This window comes from Symphalangus syndactylus, chromosome 23, assembly GCF_028878055.3.
Source record: "Symphalangus syndactylus isolate Jambi chromosome 23, NHGRI_mSymSyn1-v2.1_pri, whole genome shotgun sequence".
Lineage (NCBI taxonomy): Eukaryota > Metazoa > Chordata > Mammalia > Primates > Hylobatidae > Symphalangus > Symphalangus syndactylus.
The window spans coordinates 66,645,146-66,667,056 of record NC_072445.2 but is presented as its reverse complement, the minus strand read 5'-3'; the positions used below and the strand labels follow the sequence as shown (position 1 = coordinate 66,667,056).

Sequence of the window (21,911 nt, the reverse complement as noted above, 5' to 3'; positions counted from 1 at the left end):
TTAGTTTTCTATTGCCATGTAACAAATCACCACAAATTTAGCATCTTAAAACAATATACATTTATAAATTCACTATTTTCATGAGTCAGGAGTCTAAGCACAGCTTCTCTGGATCTTTGCACAGGGTGTTGGCCAGTATGCATTCTCGTGTGGCTCATGGTGTTCTCTTCTAAGCTCACATGCTTGCTGGAAGAATTCAGTTCTATCATATCTTAGGACAAGGCCCAGCCTGGATACCTCTCCACTTGCAGCGGGACAACAATGAAGAGAATCCAGAATGCAGTATTTGGCCCTGTCTTTGCCCTCTGAGATACTGCAGCTACTGAGAGGACTTCAGCAGCTGAGGTCCTGGGGGAAAAAAATCCAACTGTAGAAATAAAACAGCAATTGAAGAGCATGGAGACAGAGAAGAGGTATCCTGGGGGTTCTCACCCAGTATGGTAAAGGGCCTTGCAGGGGGACAAACAGGACAATGGGAAACTCAGGAGAAGGTGATATTCAGAAGCCCAGACAACACAGAGGGGAAGCCTGATATTCACAATAGCTATAGTCTAACAACAGCTAACACCTGATGAGTCCTTCAGTGACAGGCATTGTATTGATATGCACTTTCCATCCCTATGTATTTACTCCTCACAATAAGCCTAGGAGGTAGCTAGCATTACAGTCTCCATTCCCAAATGAGGAAGCTGTGGTCTAGAGAAGTAACTTGCTCAACATCACAGAGCTCTGTTAAATAAAGTTTATGGGAGGCCATTGCTTTGGACTGAATTCCTGCTCTAGGTCCCAGCAGACCTACCCAAAATAGAGTTACTCATACTATGATTCCACATCACCAAACCAAATGCTAAGCCGTTTACTTGTAAAGTCTGATCTTTTCAGAAATCAGGAGAGAGATGATAGCCAAATCTCACTAAGCCAACAAGACTCTCTGTAAGGAAAGTAACTTTGAAATGGCAAGTCCACCTTATGTTCCTTGTTTCGGCTTTCTCCAGCCTTTTCTGCCTATGAAGCCTGCCCTCTCTGCTCAGCTCAGTGGAGCTCCCTTCCATTTTGTGGGCTGAATGCTGCCTCATTCGTGAATCACTAATAATTGTCTGTTAGATCTTTTAATCTCAATTTGTTGAAAGTTTGTTCTTTGACACCTTGTAAGTAGGAATAAAAACCCAGAATAAAACCTAAAATGTTCTTGTCCAAATCTGGCTCATGAGCAGCACCCTCCTAGGACCTATGAGCAGATGAGGTACCCCAGATAAAAGCCGTCAGGCCCCAGGGTGCCTGGCAGGGTCTCAATCACAAACAAGACAGCTTTCAGGCTTTGGGAACATGTGCTGGGCTGTGGTGGCAGCAAAGTGGGCTTGTTGTTGAATACCATGGTGTTGGAAAAAAGCTTCCAAATTCTGCTTGGGGTAGGAATTGCCTCAGAGTTTGGAAAAGCCCTGAGTTGTTAGGGAACAAAAATGGTGTCATGAGGGAGAAGAAGGGATAAGATTAAGGTAGGAACTGACGGTTTAAATGTTCCTTGTTGTCAGGTCCTAGGTTCTAAATCGGACTTTTCTTACCCTGAGGGCTTGGGTGACTCCAGCCCCTAAGCCTAGGGTGGAGTAGAGGTAGTCAGGAGCAGCACCGTTCCAACTCTGCTGTGTTGGCCGCTGATAAGGACAACAATTGCCAATGCTACTCTTGTTTAAATTGAGACACGCCCTCATGAGCTCTTCATCTCTTTAGCTAGACTCTGTTATTTTTTCTTCAATACACATTCCCTAAATAAAAAACATAACGTGATAAAAAATTGAGGTTGAAGGTTGGAACTGAGCTGCTCTAAGAATGCTCTTCCTACATTTTTATTTTACTTTTTTTTTTTTGGTAAGACGGAGTCTGTCGCTCAGGCTGGAGTGCAGTGGTGCGATCCTAGTTCACTGCAACCTCCACCTCCCGGGTTCAAGCGATTCTCCTACTTCTACCTCCTGAATAGCTGGGATTGCAGGCGCAGGCCACCACGCCCGGCTAATTTTTGTATTTTTAGTAAAGACGGAGTTTCACCACGTTGGTCAGGCTGGTCTCCAACTCCTGGCCTCAGGTGACCCACCCGTCTCGGCCTCCCAAAGTGCTGGGATTACAGGTGTGAACCACTGCGCCTGGCCTGAGAATGCTCTTTCTATAGAGTAGCTTGGTGTAAAGAAGAGGACTGTGGCTTCAGAAAAAAGGCAGACTGGTTTAGATCCCAGCTCTGCTCCCTGGTACTCACGAGAAACTTACGAAGCTTTGTAACTCCCTGGTCATCATTTACCTCTCCGTGAAATAAAGATAAAGATAAACTACAGTAATTATATGTAATTCTATAGGCTTGTAAAACAAAAAATTATAAAGTTATAAACAGAATTAAATCATAATATAATTTACAAACAAAATTATATAATAAACGTGTACATCCAGTCAGCCCTTTATATCCACAGGCCCTCTGTATCCTGCATTCGTTAATTTAACCAACGGGGCCCGCGAGGGGGCGCGAGTGGGTGCCAGGGCACAGTGGGAAGGGGGCCGCGGAGCCCGGGAGGCACATGCGCAGTGCAGGACCCCGCCATTTTGTCTTCGCCGCAGCCACAGCCGCAGGTCGCGAGTGCCTGCCAGCAAATGATTGAGGGAGGAGCTGAGCGTCGCCGTCGCGGCTGTGGGGAGAAGGTCGAGCAAAGCCAAGGAGAAGAAACAGAAGTGGTTGGAGGAGCCAGCAGCCGTGGATGCCGTTTTTGCCAAAGGGGACGCCATCAGCAGGCCTGGAGACCCTCTGGAGGCTTTCCTGCTGTTCAGGAAATCTGATCAAAACCGGGTTGAATGTCTCTACTGAGTGTAGGCCAGGGTCTGGACTGGAGCCAGCCATCATGGATTGGGCCTTCCACCTGACCAAAACTGATGGGCGGACCATGTATGAGCAGAGGGAGTGGGGCTGGAAGGACAGAGAGAAACGGGAGAAACGGTAATCACCCAGCCTGGTACCTGGTCGCTTGAGAATGCATTTCCCTCCTATTGCGTTTTCTCACTTCCAGTTTGATGTGGAGTGCAGGAGATGAAGTCCTGCGTGGGAAGCAAGGTGCAGTGGAAAGGCCTGGGGGAATTTCCTCCTACAGAGACTACTGCTCATGGCTAACAGGACACAGATGATGGAGGTTATGTTAATGGTGTTCAGGCACAATCGTGGCGCCTACCAATTCTTCAGAGAAGCCTGCAGTTTGCAATTGATGACTCTTCCCCCAGCATGTCTGGTTGTTGTGGGGAGGACTGCTCCTATAAGATCCTGAGCTGGAGGACCAAGTTTGGGGACAGCCAGCATGCCCATGCAGGTGGGCACTGTGGTGGCTGCTGCCACTGACCTCCCAGAGCCACTTGCAAATCAGTGTGCTCTCTTCTAAGGCCTGTCGTCTCCCTTGGTCTCACCGTTTGCCAGGTGCCCTCAGAGCTGTGGCCTCAGCCCTGCACCTGTCGGGCTGCACCCCGAGAACACGGAACCCTGCCTCCCCTCTTCTGGAAGACCAGTGTGCCAGGAGAGAATGAAGAGAAGAGGGAAGAGTGAGTGGAGGGCTGACCATGAAGCTCATCCTCACAGTGAGGCTCCTGGGCCCTGGGGTGGAGGTTCTACCACTTCGCTGCAGCTCCTAGATACTCCCCTCCCCCACACATACACACTTGGGAAAATGGAATGTTTACGTTCACCTTTATGAAAGTCTTGGAGTCCTGGGTCTGTGGTTTGGAACCCCAAAGAGGAACGCATTGGGTGTAAGATCTGGGTGTAGAGAGAGGCTTCAGAGAGACTTAAGGTTTTCGCAGGTGGAATGCTCTGATGGAGACTGTGGGAAGATATTTTGTGCCAAGATGCAGGGAAGTGAGGAAAGCTCTTTCCTGCTGTTTTTAATGAATCCATGGAGTGGACTGAGCTTGGCATCAGCAGCCCCGGGGAGGAAGGCTGGCTCTCTTCATCGCTGTCAGTACGAGAGAAGCTGAAAATGTGTCCAGAATTGGTGGGTTCTTGGTCTCACGGACTTCAAGAATGAAGCCACGGACCCTCGCGGTGAGTGTCACAGTTCTTAAAGGTGGCGTGTCCGGGGTTTGTTCCTTTGATGTTCAGATGTGTTCGGAGTTTCTTCCTTCTGGTGAGTTTGTGGTCTCACTGGCTCAGGAGTGAAGCTGCAGACCTTCACGGTGAGTGTTACAGCTCTTAAGGCAGTGTGTCTGGAGTTGTTCGTTCCCCCCAGTGGGTTTGTGGTCTTGCTGGCTTAGGAGTGAAACTGCAGACCTTTGTGGCGAGTGTTTCAGCTCTTAAAGGCAGTGTGGCCCCAAAGAGTGAGCAGTAGCAAGATTTATTGCAAAGAATGAAAGAACAAAGCTTCCACAGCACGGATAGGGGATTCGAGCGGGTTGCCACTGCTGGCTTGGGCAGCCTGCTTTTATTTTCTTATGTGGCCCCACCCACATCTTGCTGATTGGTCCATTTTTACAGGGCGCTGCTTGGTGTGTTTACAATCCCTGAGCTAGACACAAAAGTTCTCCACTTCCCCACTAGATTAGTTAGATACAGTGTCGATTGGTATATTTACAAACCCTGAGCTAGACACAGAGTGCTGATTGGTGCATTTACAAATCTTGAGCTAGATACAGAGTGCTGATTGGTGCATTCACAATCCCTTAGCTAGACATAAAGGTTCTCCAAGTCCCTGCTAGACTCAGGAGCCCAGCTGGCTTCACCCAGTGGATCTCGCACCAGGGCCGCAGGTGGGGCTGCCTGCCAGTCCTGTGCCATGTGCTCGTACTCTTCAGCCCTTGGGCGGTCAATGGGACTGGGTGTCGTGGAGCAGGGAGCAGTGCTTGTTGGGGAGGCTCGGGTCGTGCAGGAGCCCACAGCAGGAGAGCGGGGAGGCTCAGGTATGGCAGGCTGCAGGTCCCAAGCTCTGCCCCGTGGGGAGGCAGCTAAGGCCAGGCGAGAAATCGAGCACAGTGCTGGTGGGCCGGCACTGCTGGGGGACCCAGCGCACTTTCCGCAGCTGCTGGCCCAGGTGCTAAGCCCCTCACTGCCCGGGGCAGGCTGGCCGCTCCGAGTGCGGGGCGCGCCAAGCCCACGCCCACCCTGAACTCTAGCTGGCCCGCAAGCGCCATGTGCGGCCCCGGTTCCTGCCCGTGCCTCTCCCTCCACACGTTCCCGCAAGCCAAGGGAGTCGGCTCCAGCCTCGGCCAGCCCAGAGCAGGGCTCCCACGTGCAGTGGCGGGCTGAAGGGCTCCTCAAGTGCGGCCAGAATGAGCGCCGAGGCCCAGGAGGCACCGAGAGCCAGCGAGGGCTGTCACCTCTCAAAAGGACCAGTAATGAGGTGTTATATGGGACCTGCCATGGGGATGACTGCTTGTGTAGGCTTTTGGATGTTGCTGCATTCTAAGCTTAACCTCTTGGTCTCATGGCAGTAACTTGAGGTTTTTATTCATAGAAGAAAACCAGAGGTTCTGCTTGTTTCTCTCTGCCAGTTCCCACCATTCATTCTCCTCTGCTTCTTGCCTGTACCCCAGATACCTCTGTTCTTAGTCTCCAGGGGAGAATAACATCAGGGGGCCCCTCACCTTCCCCCAGAGCTATCAGCACCAAGAGATGAGAGACGCCTTTTCCACTCATCTCTTGGTGCTGATAGCTCTCTGAGGGTAAGGGCATCCCTTCCCACCACCACCCTCTCTTCAGAGAGCCCTCAGACAGCAGCAGTCCCCCTGCCCTCACTCTCCAGTCTTGCCCCTTACTGCCTCAGGGAGGCACTAGTGCCGCTGCCATGACCCAGCCAGGCCATAGTTAAGGCTGCAGCAGGAATGCCACTCTGTGGCCAAAACAGCTGCTTTTCTTTCTGAGGTCACCCTGTGGCAACAGGCTGGAGCAGGGAGAGAAGGCTTTCCTCTTCTTTAGTAAGATAAAGAGGTTGCAGCCTCAGAACTAATACTCATCCTGATCTCTAGGCCTTGTTCCTCTTCCAGGGAAGATAAAACAAATCCTTATCAAGGAAAAATCCCAACACTTCCCCTTGGACATCCCTGAACTCTGCTTTGGGGAGGATCGTAAAGGTTCTAGCCTTCATGAAGTTGCTGTCCTGGAGATCTGTTGGTCTCTCTGACCTCAGTATCTGCTCACATCTCACCCTCTGCTAAAATCTCCAAAAATATATATATTTTTTCTTTAGCAGCTTGTTATCACTGGAATCAAAGGGAAAAAGTGATCTCGTTTTGTATTAGTTGTATTTGTCTGTCAAAAAAAGACACTTTGTTAAAAAAAAATTAAACTAATGTGGATTGAAAGTATTATTTTTTTAAGTAGAAGGCCAGGCACGGTGGCTCGCACCTATCATCTTAGCACTTTGGGAGGCCAAGGCAGGTGGATTGCTTGAGTCCAGGAGTTTGAGACCAGCCTGGGCAACATGACAAAACCCCGTCTGTACTAAAAATACAAAAATTAGCCAGGCACGGTGGTGCACATCTGTAGTTCCAGCTACTCGGGAGGCTAAGATGGGAGAACCACTTGAGCCCGGGAGGTAGGCAGTGAGCCGAGATTGCACCACTGCATTCCAGCCTGGGTGACAGAGTGAGACTCCATTTTAAAAAAGAAAACAAAAACAAAAAAGGGTGGTTGAGTCTCTACTGAACATGTACAGACTTTTTTTATTGTCCCTTTTTTTCTTATCTCCTAAAGAATACAGTATAACAACTATTTACAAAGCATTTAGATTCTATTAGATCTTAAAACTAATCTAGGAGATGATTTAAAGTATGTAGGAGGATTGCATAGGTTGTACACAAAGGTTTTATGCAAATATGATACCATTTTCTATCAGGAACCTGAGCATTCATGTATTTTAGTATCCACAGGAGTCCTAGAACCAATAACCCATGGATACTGAGGAACGAATGTAATATATAATTATATGTATAATAATTGCTAAGAGGAGTCATCTTAGCTGTTATCATTTGGCTACTTATTAATAATTTTATAAATCACAAGATTAGCTTTTTCCAAGCTTGGCAAATAAACCTGATTTACACTGATCTGCTTTTGGGGATAAAGAATGATCTTTGGCAAGGTTTTAGACATGCGTACCAGGGACCTTCATAACTGACAATAATGGTGACATTTTTGTGGGTAATTAACACCGTAGACCACTATGATAGACTGCTCTAGACTTCATAGCTGCTGCTTATAACTTACCAATACTTTATCTTTTGCATTTTAAACTATGAAATATTTCAGACACCTCCCAAAACACAAAAATAATAGACACTTATATGAAGGGTCTACAGAAGGTTCATGGAAAATTAGTATTATGAAAAAACTGTGCATGGATTTCAAAATTGTTTTGCACCAAAATAAACTGACACTAACTTATTGTAACATGTCTGAACAGGATCTAGTTTGAGGCACTAAAAAGAATAAGACATCAGTTTGAAAATAGCACCTATCAGAGCAATATGAATTCTGCTAAAATTGATGCAAGACCAAACATCAAATTTATGGTGAAGCTTGAGTGGAAGAATAGTGAAATCACTGATGATTTAAGACAATCATAATGAAGATAATGCCCCAAAGAAGTCAGCAGTTTACAAACAGATAACCCATTTCAAGAAGGGATGAGAATGTTGAAGATGAAGGTCACAGCAGCAGACTATCTACATCAAGTTATAAAGGGAATTTAATGGCAGAAACAATAGCCAATGCCATAGACATCTCAATTAGTTCAGCTTACACAATTAAGACTGAAAAATTAAAGGGTGAGCAAACTTTCCACTTGATGGATGCCAAAACCATTGCACTTAGATCAGTTGCAAACAAGAGAAGAGCTTTCAATAGAAATTTTAAATTAGTGGGATCAAGATCCTGAAGCATTCCTTCAAAGAATTAGAACAGGAAATGAAACATAGGTTTCATGTCAATCCTGAGGACAAGGCACAGTCAAAGCAATGGCTGCCAGGAGGAGGAAGTGCTCCAGCCAAAGTAAAAGCAGACCAGTCAGAGCAAAGGCCGTGGCAAAAGTGTTTTTGGATGCACAAGGAATTTTGCTTATTTATTTTCTGGAGGGCAAAAAATGATAACATCTACTTGTTTTGAGAGTGTTTTGAAAAAGCCAAAGCTTTAGCAGAAAAATGCCGAGGAAAGCTTTACCAGAGAGTCCTTCTCTAACATGACAACGCTCTTGCTCATTCCTTTCATCAAACAAGGGCAATTTTGTGAGAGTTTTAATAGGAAGTCATTAGGCGTCCACCCTACAGTCTTTATTTCGGTCCTTCTGACTTCTTTTTGTTTCCTAATCTTAAAAGTTTTAAAAGGCGCCTATTTTTCTTCAGTTAATAATGTAAGAAAGACTGCATTGACATGGCTAAATTTCCAGGACCCTCGGTTCTTTAGGGAGGAACTAAATGGCTGATACCATCACTTACAAAAGTGTCTTGACCTTGATGGAGCTTATACTGAAAATAAGTGGTATTTTTTAAGTTTTTAATCTTTTAATTTCATTTTTTCCATGAACTTTCTGAAGTCCCCTCATATACCCACCACTGATGTTAAAGGTATATTTTTTGCCACATTTTTAGATCCTTTTAAGAAGCATTAAAACATTTCTAAACATTGTTTTGGCTCTTTTGTATCCATAAACAATTACACCATTTGTTTGATTTGTTTAAAAAATTTGAATAGATGATATAATGATATATAATCTAAATATACTTTGCAAATTACAATTTTTCACTCAATACGCATTTGAGACTTAATCATGTTCATATACATATAACTACCTCAGTCATTTTAATTGCTGAACAGTATTTCTCATATAATTCAATGTGGTTTATTTATCTATTCCTCCATGAGTATGAATAGATAAATTATGTTTTGGTTTATGTATGTATTCCTCATACTCATAGACATTTAGATCCTTTCTTCCCCCCTACTTTCTACCTGTTTTTCTCCTTCCTTTTCTTTCCTTTTCTGTTATGCACAGCAATGGACGTCCTCTTGGATGTCTCCTTGATTACGTGTCTAAGAGTTTCCCTAGGATGTTTCTTTAGAAGTGGAATTGCTCAGTTACAGAGCCTCTTGACTTCACTGTTGATCTTCACCTCACTGGCTACTGCGAAACTACTTTCCAGAGTGGTTGTTTCCATTCACTCTCCCACCAGCCATATATGGAAATGTTCACTTCTCCACATTCTTGCTAATGCTTTATGTTATCAGACATTAATTTCTGCCCATCGGATAGGTGTGCCATGTTATTTTATTGTCATTTTAATTTTCATTTCCCTGAGTTTTACTGAAGTGGAACATTTAAAAAATGTAATTATTAGACACTGATTTTCTCCATGAATCTTGTTTATATCCTTTGCACATTTACCACCTGGCTCATTGCCTTCTTCTTATCAACTAAAAGGATAACTGTATATTCTAGATATTAGTCTTTTATCATATTTGTTGGCTGCCAATAACTTCATTAAACCTGTAGGTTGGTTTTTTTCAGGCTGCTTATGATTCCTTTATTATATGTATTTATTGTGGTAAAAACACATAACATTAAATTTATCATCTTAATTTAAAAATTTTTAATATTTGTGGGTACATAGTAGGTATATATATTTCTGGGGTACATGAGATGTTTTGATACAGGCATGCAACGTGTAATAATCACATCATGGAAAATGGAGTATCCATCACATCAAGCATTTATCCTTTGTGTTACAAACCATCCATTTATACTCTTCTATTTATGTTTAAATGTACAGTTAAATTATTTTGACTATAATCACACTGCTGTGCTATCAAATACTAGGTATTATTCATTCTGTCAAACTATTTTTTCATGCCCATTTAACCATTTTTTTAATTATACTTTAAGTTTTAGGGTACATGTGCACAACATGCAGGTTTGTTACATATGTATACATGTGCCATGTTGGTGTGCTGCACCCGTTAACTCGTCATTTAGCATTAGGTATATCTCCTAATGCTATCCCTCCCCCCTCCCCCTACCCAACAACAGTCCCCAGTGTGTGATGTTCCCCATCTTGTGTCCATGTGTTCTCATTGTTCAACTCCCAGCTATCAGTGAGAACATGCGGTGTTTGGTTTTTTGTCCTTGCAATAGTTTGCTGAGAATGATGGTTTCCAGCTTCATCCATGTCCCTACAAAGGACATGAACTCATCAATTTTTATGGCTGCATAGTATTCCATGGTGTATATGTGCCACATTTTCTTAATCCAGTCTGTCGTTGTTGGACATTTGGGTTGGTTCCAAGTCTGCTATTGTGAATAGTGCCGCAATAAACATACGTGTGCATGTGTCTTTATAGCAGCATGATTTATAGTCCTTTGGGTATACCCAATAATGGGATGGCTGGGTCAAATGGTATTTCTAGTTCTAGATCCCTGAGGAATCGCCACACTGACTTCCACAATGGTTGAACTAGTTTACAGTCCCACCAACAGTGTAAAAGTGTTCCTATTTCTCCACATCCTCTCCAGCACCTGTTGTTTCCTGACGTTTTAATGATGGCCATTCTAACTGGTGTGAGATGGTATCTCATTGTGGTTTTGATTTGCATTTCTCTGATGGCCAGTGATGATGAGCATTTTTTCATGTGTTTTTTGGCTGCATAAATGTTTTCTTTTGAGAAGTGTCTGTTCATATCCTTTGCCCACTTGTTGATGGGGTTGTTTGTTTTTTCTTGTAAATTTGTTTGAGTTCATTGTAGATTCTGGATATTAGCCCTTTGTCAGATGAGTAGATTGCAAAATTTTTCTCCCATTCTGTAGGTTGCCTGTTCACTCTGATGGTAGTTTCTTTTGCTGTGCAGAAGCTCCTTAGTTTACTTAGATCCCATTTGTCAATTTTGGCTTTTGTTGCCATTGCTTTTGGTGTTTTAGACATGAAGTCCTCACCCATGCCTATGTCCTGAATGGTATTGCCTAGGTTTTCTTCTAGGGTTTTTATGGTTTTAGGTCTAACATGTAAGTCTTTAAACCATCTTGAATTAATTTTTGTATAAGGTGTAAGGAAGGGATCCAGTTTCAGCTTTCTACATATGGCTAGCCAGTTTTCCCACCACCATTTATTAAATAGGGAATCCTTTCCCCCATTGCTTGTTTTTGTCAGGTTTGTCAAAGATGAGATAGTTATAGATATGTGGGATTATTTCTGAGGGCTCTGTTCTGTTCCATTGGTCTATATCTCTGTTTTGGTACCAGTACCATGCTGTTTTGGTTACTGTAGCCTTGTAGTATAGTTTGAAGTCAGGTAGTGTGATGCCTCCAGCTTTGTTCTTTTGGCTTAGGATTGACTTGGCAATGTCGGCTCTTTTTTGGTTCCATGTGAACTTTAAAGTAGTTTTTTCCAATTCTGTGAAGAAAATCATTGGTAGCTTGATGGGGATGGCATTGAATCTAAAAATTACCTTGGGGAGTATGGCCATTTTCACGATATTGATTCTTCCTACCCATGAGCATGGATGTTTTTCCATTTGTTTGTATCCTCTTTTATTTCATTGAGCAGTGGTTTCTAGTTCTCCTTAAAGTGGTCCTTCACATCCCTTGTAAGTTAGATTCCTAGGTATTTTATTCTCTTTGAAGCAATTGTGAATAGGACTTCACTCATGATTTGGCTCTCTGTTTGTCTGTTATTGGTGTATAAGAATGCTTGTGATTTTTGCACATTGATTTTGTATCCTGAGACTTTGCTAAAGTTGCTTATCAGCTTAAGGAGATTTTGGGCTGAGACAATGGGGTTTTCTAGATATACAATCATGTCATCTGCAAACAGGGACAATTTGACTTCCTCTTTTCCTAATTGAATGCCTTTTATTTCCTTCTCCTGCCTGATTGCCCTGGCCAGAACTTCCAACACTGTGTTGAATAGGAGTGGTGAGAGAGGGCATCCCTGTCTTGTGCCAGTTTTCAAAGGGAATGCTTCCACTTTCTGTCCATTCAGTATGATATTGGCTGTGGGTTTGTCATAGATAGCCCTTATTATTTTGAGATATGTCCCATCAATACCTAATTTATTGAGAGTTTTTAGCATGAAGGGTTGTTGAATTTTGTCAAAGGCCTTTTCTGCATCTATTGAGATAATCATGTGGTTTTTGTCTTTGGTTCTGTTTATATGCTGGATTACGTTTATTGATTTTCATATGTTGAACCAGCCTTGCATCCCAGGGATGAAGCCCACTTGATCATGGTGGATAAGCTTTTTGATGTGTTGCTGGGTTTGGTTTGCCAGTATTTTATTGAGGATTTTTGCATCAATGTTCATCAAGGATATTGGCCTGAAATTCTCTTTTTTTGTTGTGTCTCTGCCAGGCTTTGGTATCAGGATGATGCTGGCCTCATAGAATGAGTTAGGGAGGATTCCCTCTTTTTCTATTGATTGGAATAGTTTCAGAAGGAATGGTACCAGCTCCTCCTTGTACCTCTGGTAGAATTCAGCTGTGAATCCGTCTGGTCCTGGACTTTTTTTGGTTGGTAAGCTATTAATTATTGCCACAATTTCAGAGCCTGTTATTGGTCTATTCAGAGATTCAACTTCTTCCTGGTTTAGTCTTGGGAGGGTGTATGTGTCGAGGAATTTATCCATTGCTTCTAGATTTTCTAGTTTATTTGTGTAGAGGCGTTTATAGTATTCTCTGATGGTAGTTTGTATTTCTGTGGGATTGGTGGTGATATCCCCTTTGTCATTTTTTATGGCATCTATTTTATTCTTCTCTCTTTTCTTCTTTATTAGTCTTGCTAGCATTCTATCCGTTTTGTTGATCTTTTCAACAAACCAGCTCCTGGATTCATTGATTTTTTGAAGGGTTTTTGTGTCTCTATTTCCTTCAGTTCTGCTCTGATCTTAGTTATTTCTTGCCTTCTGCTAGCTTTTGAATGTGTTTGCTCTTGCTTCTCTAGTTCTTTTAATTGTGATGTTAGGGTGTCAATTTTAGATCTTTCCTGCTTTCTCTTGTGGGCATTTAGTGCTATAAATTTCCCTCTACACACTGCTTTGAATGTGTCCCAGAGATTCTGGTATGTTGTGTCTTCGTTCTCATTGGTTTCAAAGACCATCTTTATTTCTGCCTTCATTTCGTCATGTATCCAGTAGTCATTCAGGAGCAGGTTGTTCAGTTTCCATGTAGTTGAGTGGTTTTGAGTGAGTTTCTTAATCCTGAGTTCTAGTTTGATTGCACTGTGGTCTGAGAGACAGTTTGTTATAATCTCTGTTCTTTTACATTTGCTGAGTGGTGCTTTACTTCCAACTGTGTGGTCAATTTTGGAATAGGTGTGGTGTGGTGCTCAAAAGAATGTCTATTCTGTTGATTTGGGGTGGAGAGTTCTGTAGTTGTCTATTAGGTCTGCTTGGTGCAGAGCTGAGTTCAATTCCTGGATATCCTTGTTAACTTTCTGTCTTGTTGATCTGTCTAATGTTTACAGTGGGGTGTTAAAGTCTCCCATTTTTATTATGTGGGAGTCTAAGTCTCTTTGTAGGTCACTAAGGACTTGCTTTATGTGTCTGGGTGCTCCTGTATTGGGTGCATATATATTTAGGATAATTAGCTCTTCTTGTTGAATTGATCTCTTTACCATTATGTAATGGCCCTCTTTGTCTCTTTTGATCTTTGTTGGTTTAAATTCTGTTTTATCCGAGACTAGGATTGCAACCCCTGCCTTTTTTTTGTTTTCCATTTGCTTGGTTGATCGTCCTCCATCTCTTTATTTTGAGCCTATATGTGTCTCTGCATGTGAGATGGGTTTCCTGAATACAGCACACTGATGGGTCTTGACTCTTTATCCAATTTGCCAGTCTGTGTCTTTTAATTGGAGCATTTAGCCCATTTACATTTAAGGTTAATATTGTTATGTGTGAATTTGATCCTGTCATTATGATGTTAGCTGGTTATTTTGCTCGTTAGTTGATGCAGTTTCTTCCTAGTCTTGATGTTCTTTACAATTTGGCATGTTTTGCAGTGGCTGGTACCGGTTGTTCTCTCCATGTTTAGTGCTTCCTTCAGGAGCTCTTTTAGGCAGGCCTGGTGGTGACAAAATCTCTCAGCATTTGCTTGTCTGTAAAGTATTTTATTTCTCCTTCACTTATGAAGCTTAGTTTGGCTGGATATGAAATTCTGAGTTGAAAATTCTTTTCTTTAAGAATGTTGAATATTGGCCCCCACTCTCTTCTGGCTTGTAGAGTTTCTGCTGAGAGATCAGCTGTTAGTCCGATGGCCCTTTGTGGGTAACCCGACCTTTCTCCCTGGCTGCCCTTAACATTTTTTCCTTCATTTCAACTTTGGTGAATCTGACAATTATGTGTCTTGGAGTTGCTCTTCTCAAGGAGTATCTTTGTGGCATTCTCTGTATTTCCTGAATTTGAATGTTGGCCTGCCTTGCTAGATTGGGGAAGTTCTCCTGGATAATATCGTGAAGAGTGTTTTCCAACTTGGTTCCATTCTCCCTGTCACTTTTAGGTACACCAATCAGACGTAGATTTGGTCTTTTCACATAGTCCTATATTTATTGGAGGCTTTGTTCGTTTCTTTTTATTCTTTTTTTCTCTAAACTTCTCTTTTCGCTTCATTTCATTCATTTCATCTTCCATCACTGATACCCTTTCTTCCAGTTGATCACAGCATCTACTGAGTCTTCTGCATTCGTCATGTAGTTCTCGTGCCGTGGTTTTCAGCTCCATCAGGTTCTTTAAGGACATCTCTGCATTGGTTGTTCTAGTTAGTTATTCGTCTAATTTTTTTTTCAAGGTTTTTAACTTCTTTGCCATTGGTTCGAACTTTCTCCTTTAGCTCGGAGTAGTTTGATCTTCTGAAGCCTTCTTCTCTCAACTCGTCAAAGTCATTTTTTCCTTTGCTGGTGAGGAGCTGCGTTCCTTTGGAGGAGTAGAGGTGCTCTGATTTTTAGAGTTTCCAGTTTTTCTGCTCTGTTTTTTCCCCATCTTTGTGGTTTTATCTACCTTTGGTCTTTGATGATGGTGATGTACAGATGGGTTTTTGGTGTGGATGTCCTTTCTGTTTGTTAGTTTTCCTTCTAACATTCAGGACCCTCAGCTGCAGGTCTGTTGGAGTTTGCTGGAGTTCCACTGCAGACCCTGTTTGCCTGGGTATCAGCAGTGGTGGCTGCAGAACAGCGGATGTTGGTGAACCGCAAATGCTGCTGCCTGATTGTTCCTCTGGAAGTTTTATCTCAGAGGAGTACCCGCCAGTGTGAGGTGTCAGTCCGCCCCTACTGGGGGATGCCTCCCAGTTAGGCTACGCAGGGTTCAGGGACCCACTTGAGGAGGCAGTCTGCCCATTCTCAGATCTCAAGCTGCATGCCAGGAGAACGACTACTCTCTTCAAAGCTGTCAGACAGGGACATTTAAGTCTACAGAGGTTACTGCTGCCTTTTGTTTGTCTGTGCCCTGCCCCCAGAGGTGGAGCCTAAAGAGGCAGGCAGGCCTCCTTGAGCTGTGGTGGGCTCCACCCAGTTTGAGTTTCCCAGCTGCTTTGTTTACCTACTCAAGCCTCGGCAGTGGCGGGTGCCCCTCCCACAGCCTCGCTGCCGCCTTGCAGTTTGATCTCAGACTGCTGTGCTAGCAATGAGAGAGCCTCCATGGTCATAGGACCCTCTGAGCCAGGTGCAGGATATAATCTCCTGGTGTGCCGTTTGTTAAGCCTGTTGGAAAAGCGCAGTATTAGAGTGGGAGTGACTCAATTTTCCAGGTGCTGTCTGTCACCCCTTTCTTTGACTAGGAAAGGGAATTCCCTGACCCCTTGCACTTCCTGGGTGAGCCAATGCCTCGCCCTGCTTCGGCTCACGCACGGTATGCTGCACCCACTGTCCTGCAACTACTGTCTGGCACTCCCCAGTGAGATGAACCCAGTACCTCAGTTGGAAATGCAGAAATAACCTGTCTTCTGCGTCGCTCATGCTGGGAGCTGTAGACTGGAGCTGTTCCTATTTGGCCGTCTTCCAAAGTCCCAATATGTAGTTTTTCTTTATTGTTTGTGATCTTCATCCTTTAAGAAACCCTTCCATATCTGGAGGTCACAAAGATATTTGCCCATATTTTTTTTTTTACATATTTTCTGTCTTTTTTTTTCATCTAGCTCTTTAATCCATCTGGACTTCATTTTTGCATATGGTGTGAGATAGGGAACTAGTTTTATCTTTTGCCGTATGGGTGGTCATTTGTCTCAACATCATTTATTGAAGAGTCCATTGTTTTTCTTACTTGTTTGTAGGGTTACCACTTTCATATACCAAATGTAACATACATGTAGTCTACCTTATCATTGTGTTCCTGATGACTTCCAACTGCCATTATTTTAGCTCTGTGCCTGAGGACTTTTATAGAACCACAGAGGCTAAAAGTGCTGGGATTCAGTATCCCGTTGGAGCAGCTCATAACAAAAGCCAAAAAAGGGTTGGCTCATGAAATCACAGCTCCCGCCTCCTCAGGTGGGGTAATTCTAAGACAAGATTTAGACCTTTTCCCAGTTTTCCTGTGGGAAATAGTTCCATAGCCCATTATTGTAGCTAGCTTAGCTATTTCACCCTTTACAGGCTACTCCCTCCCTGTCTCACTTCCCTACACCTCCCAAATAATCTCTATTCTGTTCCATTGTTCTATTTGTCTGCCTTTGAGGCACTCAGCATTTTTTTTTAATGTCCCCAGGCTGGAATGTAGTGGTGTAGTCATAGCTCACTGCCACCTCAAACTCCCAAGCTCAAGCAATCCTCCTGTCTCAGCCTCCCAAATAGCTGAGACTACTGGCACATGCTACCATGCCTGGCTAATTTTGAAATTTTTTGTAGAGATGGGCTCATTCTCTTGCCCAGGCTGGTCTCAAACTCCTGACGTTAAATAATCTTCCCACCTCAGTCTCTCAAAGTGCTGGGATTACATGCATGAGCCACCAGGCCTGGCCTGAGGCATTCAGCTTTTTAAAGTCATTGAAGTCATTCAGCTTTTTAAAGTGTCACATAGCAGGTTGACATAAGAACAGACCTCCAAAATCCTCCAGTGATCCTGAACTTTGTCTCCTGCTGTGTGCTGTCACATCTTAGCCTTAGCATTCTTCCCTTGTTTTGATTCTCCTGGCTGCTGCCCCTAGATTCATGTCACCTCGTCCCTTACCCTCACACTCAGCACAGCATCATTTTCCTCCTGTGACTTTAGACCGGCTTCACTTGAGATAATGTGGATTTTCCTTCACGCTGTGGTCTTTAGCTCCTTGCTTAACTATCACACAAACAGGTCCATCATGAAAAAAATGAAACAAAACTGGAGAAGGAAAAGAGTGCAGATAATCGGTTGTTATTTACATGGTGCCCCTTAGGGTCCTTCTTGGGTTTTATTGCACCTTGCAGAAAAAGTTGTGCTTCTACTGTAGCAAACTGAGGAACTATGTGTTGATTTCACAATCTACTTAGTTGATTTCATAATTAGTTAATTTCGTGTATTTTTCTACTTTTCTATCAGTCTGAAAGGTTATATGTTCCCTTCACCTTCCACTGCTATACCTCACTGAAGCAATGTGGCCTAGAACTTTCTGATCAGTCATTCTTCAGATCAGAGCATGGGGGAACAATGTGGGAGATAAACCTTCGGAAGTCGCTCAGATAATTATCTCTAGTTCCTTTGGAGGGATTAAAAATTCATTTCAGAGCTCCCTGTATATTTCTTATAATCATATTGAATGAATATAATTCTTACGATAGTTGTAAGTGTAATCATTGTCAACTAATACTTTTATAGTCTACTTAAAGTCTTGAGTTTTTTTTTTTAATTGCTATGATAATCATTATATGTAATGTCTGGATCCTACAGACCCTACCTCAACAAGTATAGTTAAAAATGCTAAAGTCCCAAGCAAGCAAAACCAGGAAAATAGCCTTCACATAGGTTTCTTATCTTAGTACTTTGTATTTCTGTCTGTGAGAGAACTGCACATTACTACAATAGAGGTGAAAAATGTAAAAAAAGAAGTGACCATACAATTACCGAAGGTGGTATTAATATGAGGGAGGGGGCCTGATACAGTGAAGGCCAGAAAAATTAAAGGTCAAGAAGAACCATCTAATACATCATTTGGTCAAGTTTTGAGCATATTGGAAATAGCTTATCCATTAAGAACTCTGATTCTGTCTGATTTTTGCTTTCAGTTGTTTCTGAGCTCTACCATGCGATCTTTCTCTGCCCTGAGTGTAGCTTAGTTAGGCTACAGAGAGTATAGAATGAGCTGTGACTCCAAACTGTGTGGTAAATCTTTGACAGAATCAGTCTTAAGCTTTTCTGTTAACTGTTTTTTATAGGTGGCTATGTTGTTGTTAATCTGCAATAAACATTATTCTTGACATAGACATATGGGTTTTACTTATTTTATATATGTGTGCAAAGTTAACTTCAGTTTCACCCTCCCTCCTTCCCTCCCTCCCCCCTCCCCTCCCTCCTTCCCTCGCCCCTCCCTCCCTCCCTCCCTTCTTTCCTTCCTTCCTTCCTTCCTTCCTTCCTTCCTTCCTTCCTTCCTTCCCTCCCTCCCTCCCTCCCCCATTCTGCTTATTTTTTTCTCTTTTGCACATTTTGCTGGAGAATCTGTTCATGTACCTTGCTTTCCCATAGTTGCTTTCGGACTTTTTTTTTTTTGAGACAGCATCTCTCTCTTTCTCTCTCTGTCACCCAGGCTCAAGTGCAGTGGTACTGTCTGAGCTCACTACAGCCTCAACCTCCTAAGCTCAAGCGATCCTCCTACCTCAGCCTTCCAAGTAGCCGAGACTACAGGCACATACCACCACACCTGGCTAATTTTTAAATTTTTTTTGTAGAGATGAGGTCTCACTATACTGCCTAGGCTGGTCTTGAACTCCTGTGCTCAAGGGATCCTCCCGCCTCTGCCTCACAGTTGTGAGCCACTGTGCCTGGCCATTTTCAGACTTTTAAAAAAATGATTTTCATTTACTTTTTCCTGGGAAGGCTCTTGGTTACAATGTTATGTGTTATTTAAATCTAAACAGCAAACTGGCCAGCATTGCCCCTTCGAGTTTCCTCTTTAGAGAGGTCATGGATCCCCTACTTGAACTCTTCTATAGCAAGCACAGAAGCGAGTGCTTAAGGATGCAGAACTGGGGGCCCCGTGGCTCTCCTAGCTCCCTTTCCTGTTCCTAGTGTTTTAAATTACACTTTTATTCCAAGGAAGGGCCCTGATTCCAACCACATGAAGTAACTATTTTGGAAAGCCCTGTGGACTCCAAAGCACTGTAATTAAAGAGCAAAGGATTCCTTTTCAGATAATTGAAAGGTGGTGGCAGAGACCCAGGAGTTAAATACTTTTTAGGCCATGTTTGCATGTAGATTTTCCTCTTTAAACCTGTGCTTCTTGCCGGTGAACACTATTTTCCTGGATGTCCAACAGCAATTTTTATAAGAGTTTGAAACGGTAGGTTTGCCTTCACCTGAGAACCTCTGTAGGCCATTGACAGAACCCATGGTGCCACAAGCAGTATCTGTGCAACTTTCTGAGCAAGTCTCATCTGCCTCCTGGGGTTCCACATGGCCATCAGGGGCCATCACTGTTAAATGCAAAACTCATGACTTTCTTGCTATCTTCTCCCTGAGGATGAGGGAATAACTTCTCTTCTTTGTGCTCGCACACCACCCTGTTCCTGCCTCTATAAATAGCACTGGCCACACTGAGTTAGAATTATCCACTTGTCTCCCATTTCCTCAGGCCATCTGGACATACTCAGAGTTACCCGTGGCACCACTCTCCAGGGAGCTCCAGCTTCTCTAAGCCCTTTTTTATCTTCCATTTATTCTGGGTTCTCATTTTGCCTTGCCTCTGCAGTCTTAAAAATGTTCTTGCTGTACAGTTCTTGACTTTCTGCTTTCTTATCAGCCCAAAGTGACAATTCTGTGGCCTCCAGTACCTACCCAGTGCCTGGCATAGAGCAGGCCTTCAATAAGTATGACTGGCCAAATGAGAGTTCTGCTGTTATCTTTATCATTACTTTCTTGCTCTTTTTTCCTCCGGTTATTACCAATGGGGTGATTTGGTGAGGGCCAGACTTTCCTTCGAAATTAATAAGTGCAACTCTTCTAAGACTCAGGTGGCAAGAACTTAGAGTTCCTACACTAGTCAATATATTCTTTCATTTGTGCAGCCCCTGCTTATAGCTGATTCCTATGAGATGGAATTTCTCAACAGTTAAATTGAAGGAAATTTGGATAACGCCACCTAACGTCACTTCCAGAACTTATCCCTCCATGCCAATCTCATGGCTAGATGGGAAGCCTTCAGGAATATGTTGGGCAAGCAGGTTCATGGCAACAACAAAAATCTTCAAAAGGTTCTTCCCCTAAACTATGTATTGCTAAGTCCTCAAATCTAGTAGATTTGGCTTTGCTTCACCTGTAGAACACACAGATGCAGGAGACAGAAGGATACCCAACCACACTTTGGATTTACTGAATCTCAGAAATGGATGAAATGGCCCTAGAAGGCATGCTAAGAACCTATAAGTTTATTGTAGCCAAATCTTGGTGCAAACGTGTTTCAGTATCACCATGGCAATATCTCCTCGATGAAATGGGCTCAATGGTCCCATAGACAGTCGTTTTGGGATAAACATGGAAACACCCTTCTGCTGTTAAAGCTTGAAACTTGTATCTGTTTTATGAGTTCCTTCCTCAGGAAAGGACCTATGGGAAGTATCAAAGAACTGAAACTCAGCAGATCACTGCACCAAACACCTACTTGCTCCACCCTAGTTCCTGTTTTCTTACACATTGTTAAATTTCCTCCGTGCTCTATAAACCCCTAGTTTTGATAAGTCAAGGAGATGGATTTGAGACTGAGCTCCCATCTCCCTGGCTGCAGCACCTGGTTGAAGACTTCTTCCTTGGCAATACTTGGCATCTCAGTGATTGGCTTTCTGTGCAGCGAGAGGCAGGGCCTAGACCAAACCCCTGGAGTTTTGGTAACATCAACAGTACAATAATAAATGGAAATAAATAAATGAAATAAATAAAAACATTGTATATAGTAAACCAAATGGTCATAGTTACTGTGGGAATGGGAGAGGAGAAAAGGCAGTTGAAGGAGGAAGCAAAACAAGGGGTCAAAGAGAGGCAGAGTCAATTATATTAAAATCCAGTTAATTTTAATATAATATATAATTTAATATAATAAATACATAAAATATATAAAAATCAGGACTTGGAATTTGAGTGTTACAGATTTAGAACCTATTTGAGGTCCACTCCAGTTGACTATTTTATGCATACTAAATTGAATTTTGATTTCTAAACTTAAGCCTCCTAACTTGCTAAAGTGCTCAGGCCTTACATGGTACAAAGGGTGTAAAAAATGAGGCTTAACTGATTTGGTGTCCAAAGTCCCAGCTTGCTTGGACCATTGGAATATTGCTGGGAGAACAATAACAACTTTGGGAGACCAACACAAGACATTGTGTCACAGTGAAGCTTATGAACCTTGACGTCACTTAAAGGCAAGTGTGTGGTTTTTTTTCTAGGATACTTCCCCAAATTAGGAACATCTCTTGTGGACCCTTGTTTGACAGTACATACTAGTGCTCTAAGTCATTGTTCCCTTCAGGAGGACTCGTGCAGATAAATAGGTCACCCCAATAGCTGAGTGATCCCACAACCATCACTATCTTTGGTTATAAGACGATCTCCACATTTAGATTTTGAGCTTCTGGAGGGGAGGTCTCCAATATTTATTTTATTTCTCAGCATCTTGCACATTGCATGTGTATGGTTAGGTGGAAGCTTCGCGAGTGTTTATTAAATGATTGATCAGAGGAAACAGGGAGAGTAACTTCATGTAACTGGAGTGGCTTATTGAAAAGTTTGCCACCAATCCCTGTTCCTGTGTA

General features: G+C 42.9%; 1 long non-coding RNA gene and 1 pseudogene across 1 annotated transcript; one reads left to right on the top strand and one right to left on the bottom strand.

Moving 5' to 3' along the window:
* Positions 1 to 36: 36 nt before the first annotated feature.
* Positions 37 to 2,470, bottom strand: LOC129473679 (uncharacterized). The gene is made up of 2 exons (XR_008654336.2): positions 2,249 to 2,470; positions 37 to 348 (listed from the first exon to the last, which is right to left on the bottom strand). It is a non-coding gene; the product is annotated as an uncharacterized lncRNA (long non-coding RNA).
* Positions 2,471 to 2,561: 91 nt separating this feature from the next.
* LOC129473176 (N-alpha-acetyltransferase 40-like) overlaps positions 2,562 to 21,911 on the top strand; it is a 68,440-nt pseudogene continuing 49,090 nt past the window's right edge.